This window comes from Strix uralensis, chromosome 1, assembly GCF_047716275.1.
Source record: "Strix uralensis isolate ZFMK-TIS-50842 chromosome 1, bStrUra1, whole genome shotgun sequence".
In the NCBI taxonomy this organism is placed as follows: domain Eukaryota; kingdom Metazoa; phylum Chordata; class Aves; order Strigiformes; family Strigidae; genus Strix; species Strix uralensis.
In genome coordinates, this window is record NC_133972.1 from 150,576,799 (window position 1) to 150,595,695 (window position 18,897).

The 18,897-nt window shown below is 36.3% G+C and overlaps 1 protein-coding gene across 8 annotated transcripts in view; it reads right to left on the reverse strand.

The window, feature by feature from the left end:
- STK3 (serine/threonine kinase 3) overlaps positions 1 to 18,897 on the reverse strand; it is a 170,767-nt gene that overhangs the window by 106,921 nt on the left and 44,949 nt on the right. The window lies entirely within an intron of this gene.

Here is an 18,897-nt window from a genome sequence, read left to right on the forward strand (position 1 = left end):
TCCCAAATGCATTGCTTACAATTTACACATGACAGCAACACACTTTTCAGAGCTATGTCTATTGACAGAAGTAATAAGCTACTATTTTCTTCTAAAACAAGGTTCAATTCAACCACATTTTCCAAAGTGAAAGGGAGTAGAAGTTCTTCATTTGTTTTTCTACAAGTATAGGCAGAAATATGTACTGAGAAAAGGGGAAAAAATTGAAATGAGATTATGCACACTGCTAACATAGTAGAGCTTCAGAAGCTTCAGCCTGTCTTTGAAACACAGGCAGAAGGAAGAGGGAACATCCTGAGATTTTATCCATAACTTCTTAAGAAGTCTGACTGGCTTTGAAAGTTGGTTTAACTTGTTCAAACCCTCATTCTAAAATTCCTCTCATACGCTGACGAAAAGCAGAATCCATGCAAAATGATGCAAAAACTGTTTACTATAATTTTAATGAACAATTATTTCAGTACTGAATAGTTTGCTTTAATTCAAATACTTAAACATTTACAAAACTCATTTCATTATTTGCCCAATACAAGAATTACAAGAGGAGACCTGGGCATTTTGTTTAATAAAGATGTATGCTACAATAGCTTTATCTTTTCAGTGGGCAGGCATGTCAAACTAGTATATGAACTCAGATAGGAAACATGGCACTTTATTACCCTGTAATTATGTAAGCCTTACCTACTTCACTTTTGATACAAGATTAATTGTCAGTACAAGTGAAGTCCTTCTGGTATAAAGCAGTGGCTAACAAGTTAATCTGTTTCTGCCCTTGAAAGTAATGATCTCTTCTGAACTTTGAACTGATGACTTTTAATCTTATCTTTAGCTACTCTTAACAGCTAGCTCTGCAGTAGCTATTGAAAACACACAGCTGTAACAGAAGACTAGTAACTTCTGTTTATGTGGTGTCAAAATGTATACCTCCTGTTTGAGAATAAACACTGACCTGTCTCTCCACAGGTAAGCAAAGCTTAGTTTCAGAGTCCTACTCAGCTCCAATGTTCTGGGAAAACTATTTGCCTTTGCCAACTATTTTCAGCAACTACACAGCAGTTAAGAACCACAGCAAAGAAGTGACTTCTTTATAATTCACAAAGGACAATGAGAAGAAAGAGGGAATTCATGAATCATTCTTTTATGGCAGGCAATAAAAGTCACAAAAGGAGATATTCAAGAGCTAGAGTTAGGGTCCTAAATCCACATTTATGCTTTGTATGTTTGTTGAAAATACCTACTTCAGAAACATATATTTAACTAATGCTTAAACTGTAGGCTTTTTAAAATCTTGATATGTGACACGAGCCGTGAGCTGAAAAAAAAATTTAGATGCATTTTTGTAATACAAGAAAACATATAGAAACTATGTTTTCATATAGAAACTTCAAATGTTTAGTCCAACTTATTAATTATACCATGCACTTGCTAGTGTGTACTTCTCCCAGCTCTCAGCACTCTCTTTCGTTAACTAGCCTGAAATACTGGCTTTCAATTCAATCTTCCCTCTCCACTTCCTCATTTTGGCTTGCGTATTTCTCTGCATAAAAGTTAAGCTCCCTCCCTCTTTCAAAATAGTCTATGATTTAGCTTCCAACTACTTCTGTTTCCTTCCAAGAAGCTTGCAAAGCAATCACCAGAGAATTATAAAGCTAGTCCCAAATCTCCAGGAATAAAAACAAAACGCTTATCTGACAGGAACTTATTCCTCATTTTTGCTTCCATTTCTTGTCAAATACATCTTTTCTATCCTAAAAGAACTCTGTCCTATTTTAAAACAAAAGTAAGCTGTTTCAGTCACTCTATTCCACGGGTGCCGAGGGAAGCAGAAAACCTAAGAGACTTGTTTTTTTCATGCTTCTTTCTTCTTACCCTATATTTCTCCAGTCCCTGCATTCTCCCAAACTATTATTTGTAGTAGTTTTTGCCTCCACTCCACTTGTCATTTTCTGTAGGAGTTTCCCACAGCTATTGGTATTAGTTCAGCTCTCACAGTAGGGCTGATGGCAATGCTCATACAGCCAGTGTTAGGCAACTGCTGCTTAAAATGAAAACCAAATATAAGCTATCATCCATCCAATTACATGGGCTGAACTGGCAGTAACAACTGCAGGAAACATTAGGAGGAAATTGTTCAACAGAGGGGGCAACCTCTGACATACTACGAACGAGCCGGGGCTAATTCTTCTCTCTCTCTCACCTTCAACATCACCTTCCACATTTCCTTACATGTCTGAGACAGACTGGCAAATCTTATTCAAGCAACACATCAAATATGCAGCCAAGGTGTTAGATTGTATGATTCAGTCTTCAGTTTTAACCATTCAATCATCCTTTAAAAAAAAAGTAAAAATCTCTAAGCTGTAAAATGTCAGAACTCAGGACTGAGGGACCATGGCAGCTTAATCAGTGTTGTCTTCACCTGTCTGTAAGAGAGAGTCCAATTCAAATTTGTCCTGAACTGGCCCTTCCACCTCTACACCTTGAGCCCAACTCTACTTTGAACCATCTTTCATACACTGCTCTAAGGTAAATTCTACACCCTGCAGTGAAACCAGAATCCAAGGCAGATTACAGCATATAGATGAAAAAAGATGGGGGGAAAATACATCATCCAGGGCAGCCTTCACTGGCCACTTCTGAATTGGGCACCAGACAATCTTAACACAGTTTCCACCGTAACTGTTGACTGTAAGCACTTACCTGCCCAATAACCAGCAGTTACGGGTAAGCTGAATATTGGACTGAGGACCAGGTCTTAAATGAGAGCAGAACTGCGCCAGTCAGCACATTATTTTATTATTCTTAAAGGACCTAGCATTTTAAATGAAGTCCAGGTTGAAAACATTTTTTTCATGAACGTTCTTTTATGGGCAATTTTATTGGCATGAAAATGTAATTATGGTGATGATGATGAATTAGGAAACGCCAAAAGAAAAATGAGACCCTCATATACCACATTTGGAATTTCCTAATCAGAAAATCCTTGCAGCTCATTCCTCCAGTCAGTCAGGGTAATACATCTGTATTTCACACAGCCCATGAACACATTAAATGATCAACAGTAATTTGGTAGAGGTACTACGTCTTTTGGGTTTTAGCTCCTTGTATAACTTATCTCTATTGCTTAGTTGACATAAGTGACTTGTAGTAAATAGCAGGAAATCGAAAGTATTAACTTTTAGTGTTATTGCCCAGTATCATGAAAGCTACTGAAGGAGAGAGCAAAGATTTTTATACTGAGGTGATTTTATAAATTTTCATGCTGTGAAGCTGCACTGCTAGAATCTAAGGAGAATCTTTTCTATAAAGAGGGTAAAGATACAAGTCATCCACAGGCAGTTTGTGACTCCATAGTTCTTGGCACCACAATTATACTACTTAATTTACTGCAGAAAACAAACTCCAAAATACATTTAAACTCAGTAACACATTTTAGAGTATAAAATTCTATTTAAGGCTGGGGGAGTTAAAGATTGAATGCTGTAACATTTTATTAACTTTAGAAACAAAGAATCAGCTCAGTGACACATTTTTCTCTTCTTTGTGATACATGTCATAAAACTTCCCTCACTTCTTGAATAGCCTTCAAAAAGGCTATTGAAACACCACTAATTATTCAGTTACACAATTCAACAGATGTCTAGAAATGAAACAGCAGCATGAACAAGAAGGGTGAGGCACTAGCAAGTTGTACATTGGTTTTGCTTTGTTGAGCTTTTTTGGTTTGTTTTGGTGTTTGGGTTTTTTTTTAATTCACAACTCAATATTGTCACAACAACATTTTTTGCAAAGTTCTGTAACAGTGAAAACCAAGGTTACTGAACAATGCCTCATGTGTTTAAAGACAAGGAAGGCTGTTTATGATCTGCTTCAGTATAGATAATAAATTTAATTGTTAGAAGCACCCGAAAAAACACCAGCTTCCTCCTCCCATCTGCAAACACAGAAGTTTGTGAAGAACTTCTAGTGTGCTCAGACTTCTTGTGGAGAATTACAAACAGGTCTGATTCCATCAGACATCTATCAGATACCTGATCCAAGGAGATTCTCAATATCCCTAACTGGAAGCTGAATGTGGGATTCAAAATGTATGAAAAGCTTTATTATCTTTCTGTGTGAAATATTACTTCTGTTGAAGCAGACGATACCAAATTTTACTCTTTCTTTTTGGAAAGAAAAAAGTGGCTTTTCAGTCACCCCAGTCACACACCCATTTCCACTCATTCAATTATATTTTCCTTTTTTTTTTTTTTTTTTTTTGCAGGGTGGGGGCACGCTACAGGGGGGGCTCTTTACTGATCTCACTGACAAGAGCAACATGGGCAACATTAGCTACAGAGATCGAGAAGGAACCACTCAAATCAAAATGGTGCATCCAGTGGCCCATGCAGTGCTAGTTTCATTTTCACTGCCTGTTTCATACCTGACAACACTTTTAACAAAGAAGTGCCTTGAAGAAACACACTAAAACAGAGCATTATTTTCAATTTTGCACAGGAAAAACTGAACAATTTACTCTGAATTAAAGACAAAACTTGTCAAAAAAATCTGATCCTCTTAATTTACCACAACACTTTTTGAAACTGTGTGTCATAAAAAGCATTTACTGAAGATACGTTGTGAATAAATACTCCAGACTGATCTAGCCATCCAATATATAACTTCTACATCTTAGCTAAAACACATTTTTGGTTTAAGCTAAAACATTGAAGAAGCTGTTACCAATTAAGGGGGGAAAAAAATGTTCATTCAAGTTACTTATTTTTCAGTTGACTTTAATAATGAATTATCAAAAGAAAAATGTTTGGAAATGCCATCTGAAAAAAAAAAAGGAAAAAAACACATAAAAAAACAAACAAACAAACAAACTAAAACACAAGCAAAAACCAAACCAGCAATTACATTATTCTGAAAGCTAGATCATCACAACAGAAAGTTTTCCCCTTCCACAAAATTTGAAAAACTGATAATACCAAATATTAAAAAATACCTACTCCTAGCAATAGAATTACATTTCCAGCATTAAGCAAAAACTTAAAAGATTCCTATCACTGTTCAACCAAAAAGGCACTTTCTTCACTGCAAGTTAGCAATGACTGTTCATCCAAACAAGTAACAGAATGAGAACGCCACACTGTTACACCCACCTGCCTCACAAGCTGCCAGCAAAGCACAGCTAGAATTATCAACAAAGGCCTAAATGCAGGAAGGGTTAAGTGGAGATTTAGTCCAGAGAACTTCTGGACAAACAATAACTGATACAGAATTTTTCACCCTAATGAAGGGAAATATATGTGACATTTAACATGCAATTCTACTGTGCTCACCTCAATGTTCTTCAGTAGTGACCATTGATTAAATCACATATACAATACTACACACAGTAAAAATGACGTTCAAAATATTTTAGGATAAAATGACAGACACCTTACATATTAACGCTATTTAAAAAATAAAATAAAACATCAGAAAAACAACAACAAAATAACAAAACCCAGAACTTTCCCAGCAGTTTAACAGCCATTCACTGTCACAAGCTTCCCTCCTGAATGATGACCTTTGCTGTTCAAAGCAAAGTATGCTTCCCTTAAGATGTAAAGTAATAAAGCAATAAACACAGAGAAAAAATAAATAATGGAAAGAATAATCACATGATTAACAGCAAAGATGGGTTACTGAAAGATAAGCCATTTATATTGACCTGTATATTTATTATTGCTAGCAAGTTCATAACATTTTGACAGCGTTACAATAGGTCAAGAATGTAAAGATACTAATCTCAAACATTTTGCAATAGTAAGCACAATTGTAAATCTACTGAAAAGAATCAACCCTTGCCTTGTTAGCACCGTCACGCAACAGAACTGTGCCTCAAGATTCACCTCTGAACTTACTCTTTCTACTAAACGTGGGAGTTGGACTCAATGGTCCTTATGGGTCCCTTCCAACTGGAAATAGTCTATGATTGTATGATACTTCCTTTAAAAAATTGCTTTAAATTTCAAAAGAATATTACAGATCGTCTGTTCTGTGACACCAGCTTGAGGAAGTCAGCATTCTAAGGCCACAAGTTCATTCAGTTTGGGTTTTCTTTTACTGGTTTTAAACAAGCTCACTTATACAACTGATTTTTAAATCCCATCACATATCATAACTTTAAAGTTCTACCATATCCCAAGACAAATCTGCATTGGTATATTGAAAAAGGCAGAATTTATTGCACTGGCTGTTATCCAATTAGCAAGACAAAGAGCAAGTTCCCCCTGCTAACTCATCTAAAAGGATCATGTCATCTGCATATGTCTGTTCATTATCAAACCTTTTTTTCAGATGAGTAATAAAAATATTTATTACCATCAATTTTTTCCCATAAATATCACCTCAACATGCTGTCCTACTGCCAGTTAATTTTCCAATTTATCCAGGGTGGGGTTTTTTTGCTTTGTTTCAGTTTTGAAAGTTTCTTGTTCTCTCATAAGTCATCACTTGTACTAGTCAAAGAGATCTGGAAGCAACTCAGCAAATTACTTGATGGAGTTGTTTGCAAAGAAACAACTTTGTTTATCTGCAGTGGCCTTCTTTTGCTTGCTTATTTCTTGTTCCTCTCCCTTCAAGTCCAGCAGACATATCAACATTTCTCCAGGCTTTCTTCCAATATATTTAAATAATTCCCTGTGATTTAGGGAACATTTCATGACATTTGCCTGTAGGTTTTTCAACTATTACCTTGTCCCAACTTTCGATCTTCTACTTTAAACTGGAATAGTTTGAGTTTTTCTACCCAGTAGGGCTATTTTGATTTCCTGAACCCAACTCTTCAGCACAAAATATTCTTGAATTCTGCAGTTCAACTGAACACTGTCCTCCCATTTTCTTTTTGTTTAGAGAGGTAACATTCAAGCTCCCCTTGCATCTACAAGGTTATGAACTCACTGATGTCAGTGAAGTTGCAACAGAAGAAACGGTCAGCAATCTGATCCTCAAAATTCTCCCCTCCTTCAGCCTAGATAGCAAGTCTTTAAAAAAGGACAACAAATGCCTACTGAAAGTCTTTAGAGATGAAAAATAAAGCCTGGAAATATCTGCAGTCTCATTTAGGTTCTTCGGCTTCACTGTGGTTTTGGTGTTTCTTCGGGGGGGGGGGGGGGGTTGGAGTGGGAGGGGGACAGTGTTTTAGATAAGTGAAATTACACAATTTTTAAAGCAATTAACCGAAACCAAAAATAATTTCAGGCTACTCAAGATTTTGTCCTTAAACTACCCCAGGCAGCTAAAGGTTTTGAATTTTTTTTTTTTAATTGACATACACAGGAGTTTTCAGAGGAAAATACCTAACTTGCAAATAATCCCTTATAGGTACAAAACAGTATAATTTCGTAACATTTTATTGAAAGGTTATATTGAAAGTTCACATCCACAATAACTACAAGTCTCCACATTTTTAGTGTCCAGGGACAAAAATAAAAACAAAACCCAAAAAATCACAATGACTAAAAAAATCCAAACACTACCAGAAAAGAAGGCAATGAAAGTCAGCAAGTCTTACAAACACACGCAAGAGGAGTTTCAAACACCTGAAAGGAACTGCAGCATTCAGACACCATCTAGGACCATATTTCCAACAATTTCACTCACCAAAAGGAAAACCTGAATGAGACACAAATTGATTTGTGATTGCTGTTCTGAAAAGTACCCTCAATCTCAGCATGGGGTGAGCAAGATACATTTAATCAGAAGGAGAAAGATGGGTGCATGTGTGTAGGCACATAAGGGTTTTTGTAAGATTTTTTTCTTTGAGGGAAGAGTTTTGTGGGGGTTTTTTTTAAGGTAGAAAACCAGAAATAGATATTAATCTGTCTTTAGACTGAAAGAAGTATCTGATGTAGTGGTTTAACCTTCTAATTCAATTTTTACTTGACAGAGACTTGGAAAAGAAGGTATTTTTAAACATAGTTGCATAGGAGAAAATTTCCTTTTGATAGTGACAGGCAACACCTCCTCTTTGTGAGGAAATCACCGTAACAGAGAGATGGGGCCACTTCAGACCACTAGCCAGTTTGAGGTTCTACCATAACCCTCAGGGAACTTCACCAACATTTAAGAACCTCTCAGATGAAGGTATACATTATGGCTTATCTTTGCTCAAGAGCCAGACAACTCACTGCCTAAAGGATATTTCCCAGCCACACAGGTGTCCAGGAATCAAAAGAGGAAGAAGCTGTCTTCATGAATGTTGGTACCTCTCTCAGACGGAAGCATTCTGCTATCCCCCTTTCACAGAATCCGAGATATCTAGAACATGAGTCTTGAACATGCACAACTTTTTTCAGCATTAAACTTGAACAAACTAGTTTCTTATCATTTACAAAACAAGGTAATGGTTCTGAAAGTGCAAATGACTGAGTCCAGGGAGTACTCTTGATTAATTTAGTCTTCTTTCACCATAGTTTCTTTTACTCCTGATTCAGACTCTTGAAAATTCATAAACATAATGCCTACAAGGTTCCAATTCTGTTACCCAGACTAAGAAACTTACTTTCCCTCCAAGAAAACAACAATATAGCTTACTTTAATAATAAAATCTTTTCTCTTCTTCCCACAGTATTTTCTGCAGTTTCTGAGAAAATGAGACAGTGATTACATCCAGAAATATATTAACTTTACTGAGACATGAAGTGGAAAAACTGTATTTGCAATTATTCTTCCTAAAAAGAGTCAAGGGGTAAGTAACTTATATTTGTGAGAAAAAGCTGTAGTAAACTCGCTGGACATTAAATGTGAAACCTCTGCCATAACCACACACACTAGTAATGACACAATGCATTCAAGAAATATGCAGTAGTAGTTCTTTATTCAGGATACGTTAGACCTCCAGCAGCAGTATTGGGTTCAGTTTTAGGCACTGCACTTGCAGAGATGTGAACCAACTGAAGATAGTTCAAAATAGAGCAACTATAATGCTTAGATATTTAAAAAACACAATCTGAAAGGAAAGATTGAATGAATTAGGATTGCTTAGTCGAAAGAGGAGGTGACTATAGTGAGAAACATGTTAACAGTCTCCAACATGTGAAGTGCCACTTCAAAGAGGGAGAAAATACTCTTTTTTTTCCAAGTCTAAAAAGAACAGAAGAGCAGCTAATGAGTTTAAATTTCAACAAAGAATATTCAGGTTACAAAGTAGGAAATCTTCCAATAAACTACCTGAGAAGTTCCAGAATTTGTCATTGTATTTTACCAAAAATTACAGACAAACACAGTTTCAGAATTGTAACATCAAAATTTGGGCATGTGTTTCGTAGATCTTTTCCACCACCACCCCCATCCTCATCTGCCCTGTGTTCACACTAATCACGTAATCTCAGAAGACATAGTACGTCTTCTAAATGTCTAACCTAAAAATTCTGTAGAAGAGTGCATTACACAAAGATGAAATGAAATAAAACTCCACACACATCCTTCACAGGTTGCTCACTCTCCCTGCAACAGCCTCTCTGGCTCTGATTTTATGTGGATTATGCAAAGACTTACATTTAAGTGTCAATACTTTGAGAGGTTACAGGTAGCACAAAAGAACGCAGGAATTTAATCTAGTCATGTCACAACTGGAAGATAGTCTTGCTAGAAAAACAATCTGCATGCTGTGAATTTAAAAGCATACAGTGGCTGACAGCTCACTGGGATGTCCAAAGGTGACTTTGGTAACAAAAAAAAATTTAAAAAGACAATTATCATGTTTGGTCAGCCTAAATATAGAAACAGAATGATCATGTTTAACAGAAGAAACATGAAATACAAAGGAACAATGCTCACAACAACATTTGCTGCTTCCTACTTCACCATTTACAATGGCAACAGATGAACCAGTGACAGCAAAAGCCAACCACAAGCACAAAGTGACCCATTCACTTGCAGTGTTCAAAATAAGAATCAAAATTAAACTGACAGATTACAATATTCCAGACATTAAATGCCTACATCCCACTGAAATAATTGAAATGTCTAATTAATTACAGAAGATTTTCTAGTCTATGAAAGAGTAACTGAGTATTAAATTCTTGTACCTTCAAGCAAAGGAGGAAAACTTCTCTTGTCTCTGCTCCACTGACACGCAAGGTACTAAGAGAATACAAGACTCCACAGCACTGCTTTCCTGGCTACCAGGTACATACAGAGAACAGTGTTACTGTCCCTGTCTAACTAGTATTTCTAACATTCTCCCTAATAGCTTCATAAAAATATAATTTACATTGTAGTCCCTTAATCTCATTGCTAGATTAGTGTAAAAGTTATCTACATCTTTTCCTGTAAGGAAATGCAGTTGCTACAGCAAATCTAAGTTTTCTTCTACTCCATAGGCCATGATGCAGACACAAGCAGTGGGAAGCATCACAAAGTAAAATTTGGACATCTGAATGGCCAAATGAAAAGAGAAGTATAACCAAGGCGTAGTATTACTTACGCAATGACACTAGTCTTACATTTTAAAAAATAACACCCCTTTTAAACCAAAGTGAATAATACAACTACAAGATCAAAGTCAGAGTTAAAATTCAAATATACCACTGGAACTGATACTTCAGTTCTTCATGGCACATTGTTATCTTGGTAGGTGTAACCACTGCTCTCTGAAACAGAAAGCAAAAAATATTAACTACATAGTGGCATTGAAAAGTAATCCTACCAAATGACAGAGGTAAAACAATAAACCAAATCCTGGACAGGCTAGGTACATCAAAAATAAATTATTTTTCTGAAATGGTATTATATTCTGAAACTGGAATTGGTAATGATTGGTCATGATTTAATAACTGGCAGGACATACATCCTAAGGAAGATTCTTCAAGAAGGGAAAATGTTTCAAAGAGAAAACACACAGACAAAATTCAAATGCCAATTATTATTTTTTAAAAGAATATAGTAAAAAGGTAAAATGAACTGTGAGCCAAAGTTGGCTCCCCGTATCTTCAGTTTTATTTATCAAACTGAAAAATCTCTCCAACTTTCTCTTTTCCTGTATAAGACCAAAACTATGAGATGTTCTGTTTGTATTACAATTACACTAATTCAATGCAGGTCACTTGCTTTTTACTGAGTCCAGATGACATTTAGTAAGCTAAACATGAGCCAATTAGCTTTAAAAAAAAAAGAAAGAAAAAAAGAGGGGGCTGATTGCCACTGGGTAGGTCATACAGTGGCTACAGAACACAATTGCTTGAATTACATTTTGACTAACATCAAACTCAGAACTGAAGCTAAAAACTACCTTTTTTTTTTTCCTGCACGCCTTCTAGATTTCTCACATTGAAATGTACTAATTTAAAAGCCATCTCTTTCCCACCCTGAGGTGATAGATACAAACAGACTCACCAGAAGTTTTTGTTGTTTCCTCTTTCTTCATTCAATTTAAAAAGAAAAAAACAAAACACAAAACCCCCACATTTTTAATATTCTAAGAAGTACAAACAATGTAGTTTCCACTTTATTTTTAATATCCCCAGTGGCTAACTAACCTTTTCAAGCCTGCTCATTTGAACTTACCACAGTAAAAAAGAAAAACATAGTACTGGAGATTTAGTGAAAACTAAAAATAATAATGGTCTAAGCCTCTTCTATTTCTGCAATAACATTTGTATTCTTAAATCAACCTGAACTGCCATGTAATTAGCCATACAATAACCTTTACTGATAATGCAGAGAAACTAGTTCCAGAGGGTTAGGAAAACCCTCAATCTTATCTCTGAGAAGCAAATAAACAATAAGTCTTTGTTAATGTCTTAGTCATGATCAAGGGCTGAATCTTTTCTGACAAAAACACTAGCTATAAAGTTATAATTAAAATCTATGCTACTAAATAAAACATCAGGTTAGACTTAGTGTAACTGACTGCAAATCTGTCAATGGCATTCTTTCTAACCATGTCTGGATTTGGCATCTTTTTTTTCAGAAGTTTTCCACCTCCCAAACAGTAGTATCAATGCTAAAGTAAAATGTAATATGTATTATAAAATAGTAGCCCAGTTAAATGTTTATTCTATAGCACACTGAATTATGCAGGTTAGTTATTATTTGTATCATCTCAAGGTTTTGTACCTATCTCTACTTGCTCCCAACATGATCTGCTCAGCTTTTAACAAACTTCACCCAATATACAAAACAGGAGCATAATGCAACACATGCTAATTACATGCCATTATGCTAATGGCATCTAATGCTAATTAAATGTCCTCCAGACTTGGACATCATCTTTGAAATACTGCACACCCTACGGGAAATACACAGAAGTCATGCAGATAAACTGCTTAGTTGCACATCCATGATATCACTCTACAGTATCAAAGACCTAGAAAAAAAACTTCTCCATGTAATTAAGAAAAAAGCTCATAGTATAAGATGTAAGATTTTGAGGACAGAAAGATATACAGACATTGAGATAAAAATCCATAATGGTGTGAATTGGTCTTGCATCTTAACTTCTTTGCTTAAATCAAGTTTTAAACAAATCTGAAGGGAGAATATAAAGAAAAACAGCAAGCATCAATCAAGATTCCCAAATTATTTAACCTGGAATATTTTATTGCAATGCTGACAAAATTTTATAGGTTTTGGTTCTAATCTGTGGTCTGTGTTGTACTGCCCTCTCCAAACACTTACTTACTAATCACATTTTCTAAATTTTTGTTAGAGTCTGGTTTAAGCTACTGCATTTTCTTTCCATTCAAAGACATGTATCATAGCTCCCCTACAATGGCTGACATTGCAGAGAAAAAAACCAATTGAAAGCAATGCCCTGTTACTGTAGGTACACACAGAAATAACATTCCTTCACAAACAGTTTAGGGAACAAAGATTTACAGCCTATATTACTAGAAAAAATTACAGTTTAGCAATGTGGCTGTTGCAATCACTCAAGTATGCAAACAATATAGCAATGGCTGAAGCAGTGACTAGAAATGCTGATATCATATAAATGGGCCATATCATACCCTTAATTCCTAGCAGCTTGTCCCCAGTTTATACAAAAAGACCTCAAGGCAGAAGGAGGGAATTTTGAATGCAAAGGTTCTTCAAGACATGGCAGACATATACAGTTACATGTAAATGGCCTTTACTCTCTCCTTCAACAGATGTTAGCATTCATACTGCTGGCTCTTCTAGCAATATGATAACTGTTCACTTAGTAAACTCCATAGTTCACATGAAAGGCATCTCAAAGAGCATCTTATCAAGACTCATCTCTCTTGAACAGCCTCCGAATGGCACAGTACATTACAGCACATGTATGGAACTATCAAGTGAAGGCTTTGCAGATCTGAGAAAAGCACACTTTGAAAATGCTAAAGATCTCACCTCTCTCTCTTGCTCTAATTGTATGTATTCACTCCACTCAAGCAGCTTCACAGAAATTCCTCTATCCAACATGGTGGTCCCCAGCTTGAGATAATAGTATCTAAAGAGCTCCCTATAGCAGAGACAATAGAGGCAAGAGATATTCATAAGCAAATAGAAAAATAAAGTATGCCTGACATCTGTAATGTTAGCTGAGGGATGCATGCAATTTTGAGGGGGAAAAAAAAAAAAGTATCAGCTCATTAGCTTCCCAACATAAGAAAATAATAACCTAATCACAATAAAAGTCTGCAGAAAGAGTCACAAAATAAATCGAAATGCTCCATTCCTCTGCAGATCCAAGGTCAACAGAAAGGAAGACTATTAAAATGTACAGATGGAAGCAAATGACCACAGACTCAGAAGAATTTCTGAGGGATACTACAGAGTCACAGAATGGTTGAGATTGGAAGGGACCTCTGGAGGTCATCTTGTCCCACCCTCTGCTCAAGCACCCCCTAGATGTAGGTGCCCAGGACTATGTCCAGATGGTTTCTGAACACCTCAAGTATGCTCCAGCACACTTCCTAGCTGAATAGAGCTCCTAGAACTCAAATACAGCAGGACTGAAGAAAACTAGCATCTCATGGAAGCCAATAAATGGAGAAGTAACACAAATGACAAAAATCCTAAAGAAAAGGCTTGACATGGAATAGGGAGAATTGTTACTTCCTGTGAATTCCCAAGGAAAAAGAACTCCCTTTGGAAGTCCCCCATCTCAAAGGATAAGTCTTGAAACATTGTCCCAGATGCAAAATTTTCTGACAACTGTCAGAAGCTGTTCAGAATAATGAACAAACAGCTTCATAGGGATTTGAACTTCGCTTGGTTTCTTGCATCCTTCCTTTGTCAGTGTTCCTCAGGAGACTGACACTCATCTGGGAGAAAGTGATCCATCTTAGGAGATTGCTCCTCTTGGTCATATGTAAATATAATGTCCTCAGGCCACAGAGGAGCTCTTATGTCAAAAGTTTCTGATGTGAATGACAGATGGATGATAGTGTCATGGTCTTGTTAGAACAGGATGAAGACTTAAGCCACACCAGGTAACCTGAGCCTCAGACATATTGTCGAAGTCAGTTATGAGCTAGCACAGCATGGACGCAAATTACAGACATACAGCCTATTCATCCAGACCAAATCAATATGCTAATATAAAACCGGGTCACCATAAGACTTTGCATTAAGAGTGCCATGACTGTACCTACAAACTTTACAACTCTATTAGTCCTTAAATTTTTCTGGAACAGTTTCCTCTATCACTGTATTTAGAGCTGACGTCTTCCCTCTGCAAACCTACACATTTAGCCTAAGAACGGGCTGCAAAGTGCACCAAAATCAGAAATGACAGCAATTGAACTGGAAAACAACACGAGATGAAAAGCTGCGGAAGACTACTGGCTCAGACTTCAGGCAGAGAAAGGCTGGGTGCTCTACCTGAAAACATGGCACTCAGCCTGAAAGCACTGAGTGCAAGTGACAAAGCAGGTGTTTCTCTAGAACAAACATCAAGACCAAAAAGCGCAGAGGGTGCTATCTTGATTATTCCTCCTGCAGTTTCTCTTGACTCCTGACAAGGAGCTACACGGGATGATGTTCTGAAGCAATGATTCAAAAAAAGTCCATCACACCCCAAAGAGCCTTTCCTGTAGCAAAGCCGCAGGCACTGCATAACCAAGGCCTCCAACAAGTCCAGTGTCCAGTGAATTATCATCTTTGTCCATAAATGGATATTCCCCCTGAAAAAGGGAATGAGCCTTCATAAGTTAAAGGGAACATAAAAATATAGCTAGGAATGCCATAAAGATGATTAAACAAGCTATCCAACCAGAATGAAGAGCATTCACTTGAAAAAAATGAAGAAAAATTCACCTATTTTAAGCAGGCCTTTTTCTGAAGCAGTAGCAAACTCCATAGACGATCCTAAATCAGCTGATACACAAAAGCAACAGGAGACATGAGATTCCTCCACCCTTCCTTTATATGCAGAAAACTAAAAAGAGGGAGTGTGAGCATGCCTGTTAGAGACTGCTCGGCTGTAATGCCTGACTATGTTAGACTGACACAAGCAATGATTTAGAAGGGAACCAAGTAAAAAGAAAACACAAACAAATAATTCAGTTGCTTGAGTTGAAATTCAAGCACAGACTAAACTAAAAAGTTGCTCTTAAGAACAGCAGCAAAAGTTTTAGATAGGATAAATTCAGGATAAACTCATTCAGAGATTCAACACCTGTAATTATATTTTTCATATGACAATATCCAATGACTAGAAGTCAAAGTCAAAATGTTTTCATGTGAATCTACCTAGCAGTACAGATAAATACAGAATGATTTACTAGAAGCCCTGATGAATTCTGCTCTAAAGGACATATTTGACACCAAATTAATGTTGGGAATGTATAACAAGACCTGTGTAAACAACAAACATTTTCTACACACTAGTTTAGCATTCCCAAGGCACCCATTCTTAGCAATAAAACTGACAGAGCCTCAGGTTAGTATCAGATAGAGACTGAAGTTCATCATAGCTCTTAGGCATAAACATTTCGTAAAGAGCTATATAGACACCAACAGTTCACATGTGGTCAGCAAGAAGACATCATGTAAGTTACTGAACAAACAATGCCTTCTGAGTGTTGGTAAACATGGAGATTAAAAAAATAATTAAATAAATCTGCACTTTTTTGCCTGCCTGAAAATATCCAACTGTAACAGGGCATTATTTGCAAACATATATAATCAAAGAACTCACGTACATATGTGTGTGTGCATGGAGTTCTTTGAGAGAGATATATACATACATATATATCCCAGTATATAAAAAACTAACTCCATATATATACACACATACAGTTTTCTAATTATAGACTGAAAGATATATATGGATTTTATATATACACATATATCTCTCTCAAAGAACTAACTCTATATATGTGTGTGTGTATGTATATATAAAATATCAGTAAAAATAAATATTATATATATAAAAAATATCAGTAAAAATAAAAATTCATTGTTTTATTCATCTCTACTCAATGGAGGCAGGTTTCCACATGTTTGGAAGTAGCTTACAACCACAGGAAAGAAATTAGGAAGAATATAACGCTCATTTTTGTCTGAAAATCCTGAGGCTCCTGACCATCTATTTATCTTTACATAGTTTTTTAATTCATTGCTCTGCCTGGGAACAAGATTGCATGTATTTACCTATCAAGACTGTCCCCATTGGAGATGAAGCATAACTCCGAAGTACATGTGCACAAGGTACAGCAGTTAAGGAAGGATGAATTCTTACAATCTATCAGGTACATTCCACTAGCTACTCACATGCACACCCTGATCTCAGAACTGCTGGGGTTTTTTTCGTAGGAAGCTGGCATGCGGAGACAACAAAATACTACTGAAAAATACTGAAACAAATACTACTGAAAAATCTGACAGCAGAGGTTCCCTCAGTGAAGAGATCGCAATGGCTGTGTTCTCATCTTCACTAAAGTTCCTAACACACTGCAGCTAAGTAAGTCATAAAAAATACCAAATTAAAGTCAGGTGCAGTATGTCCTCTTCCTCTAATATGCAAACCCCACATATATGGAAACCAAAAATGTAATTCAAACAAATCCCTACACACAATTTTCACAAACGTGGAGAAAGATAAGCTGTGTGAAACAGAACTGCAATCTCACAAGGAGACTTTGCCAAGCTTCACCCCTCTGTCTTTACTTACCTTTTCTCTCCTGCCTGCTGGAGAGCTCCCCTTTCTCTAGCCAAAGCAACAGGGATAAGAGAGGAGGTAGAAGAGAGGAAAATTAATGTGGAAATCAGAAAAAAGACAACAGTTCTAAGCAGATCTTGCCTGACCTTAGCAACATAGACTAAGCATCAAAGTTTGGCCTTAACTTACAGTGGGGGACCAGCCAACCATTACTCTGGCTCAAAAAAGGGCCATCAAACACCCTCCACTTCGAGAATGCATCCCACGTCTGCCAAAGAACACAAAATCTTTTTTTGAGAACCGCTGTTTTATGTATTAAAAATACTGATTAAAAATAAAAAAGCAAAGTATACATATATTGTTATAACAAGTAGTCACCTTCATTTTAGTAGTGAATACTCAACCAATTTCCTTAATTAAATTATAAATATACTTAATGATAAATTGAAGTGAAAATGTAAAAATTATCTCATAAATTTGCCAGTTTCCATGAAGACAAGCATCCAAAACCAACATGCCTTACCTTCGCATGCCACCCAGCATTAGATTTCTCTGCCATTTGGACTTAACACTCCATGCATATAAATTACTCTCTCAAGGAATGAAAAGCCATCTTTGGTTGACTATCATTGGGATGGTTATTTGAAACCAGTAATCACATAATTCTTTCAAATTCTTATCATATGACCAATATTTTATCGGAAACAGATGTTAGCAACACAACTCAGAATTATTGAACAACCTTTCTTTCAATTTCATAACAAATTAGGCAATGCTTAGTTGATGCATCTGAAAAAAGTTACAGAATCGCAAGCCCTAAGGCACAGGACTGGGTGTCATAATTTAAACCATCACCAGCTGAAACGCAAAGGCATTAGAAACATAACATTTTACTCTGTAGAACAAATTTCCCTTGCAGATGATAATCTTTATTTGTTAATAAATTCTGAAGTCTCAACAGCAACCCAAACCTATCATTTCAATGTCAAAAGCCTAGTAAAATTCTTATAAACTTAATACTAAAATTCCCTGAATGTTTATAAATAAGTAATGAAACACAAATTAAGAACTAATTTATTTATTTTATTTATTAAAGGCTGTCTTGGGCTTAGCAATCATGAAATGACAAGTTTTCAATTCGTAACACAGAAGCAAAAAAGAAGCTAGTTGAAGGGAATAACACAGAAGTCACCTCACCTTGTAAGACTATTGCAGCAGTTCAGCCTAGGTAACAATTCTCCAATTTAAATAGAAAGGAAGATATTTTCAGTGGTTGTCTTTAGCTCCAGATTTGGTGTCTTGGCCCCTAGTAATCCAGTTTACTGCCTGTAAAGTCACTCTGCAAGGTTGTTCATAAAAACATAATTGTCAAAGGAAACTGAAAAAGGTGGAGACTTTTGTCAATCACTCAAATTCTGGAGTGGTAAATTGCTTATTTTAGTAGCATGCACCAAGAGAGACTTTTGATCCAAGTAATGTTATAACAGGTAAAAAAAAAGCTACTGTGTAATTGCCAGGGTTACCAGTCTCCATCCAGTCATCATGTGTCTGCTGATAACTGCTATGAGTTAACTGTGTTACAAACATAATTATGACATTTAGGGTAGGCCTTTTTCTTCCATTAACAGTAAAGGTTAATTTTATGGAAAATAAGTTCCCTTGAGGTCTGAAAGAAACCTGAGCCAGCCATGTTTTTATTTTCTAAATATAGGTAAGTAACCAAGGTAACATCCTACCTAGACTATTAAGCAGCAGTGGGAAAAGAATGCACTCAGCACATGAAACAATAC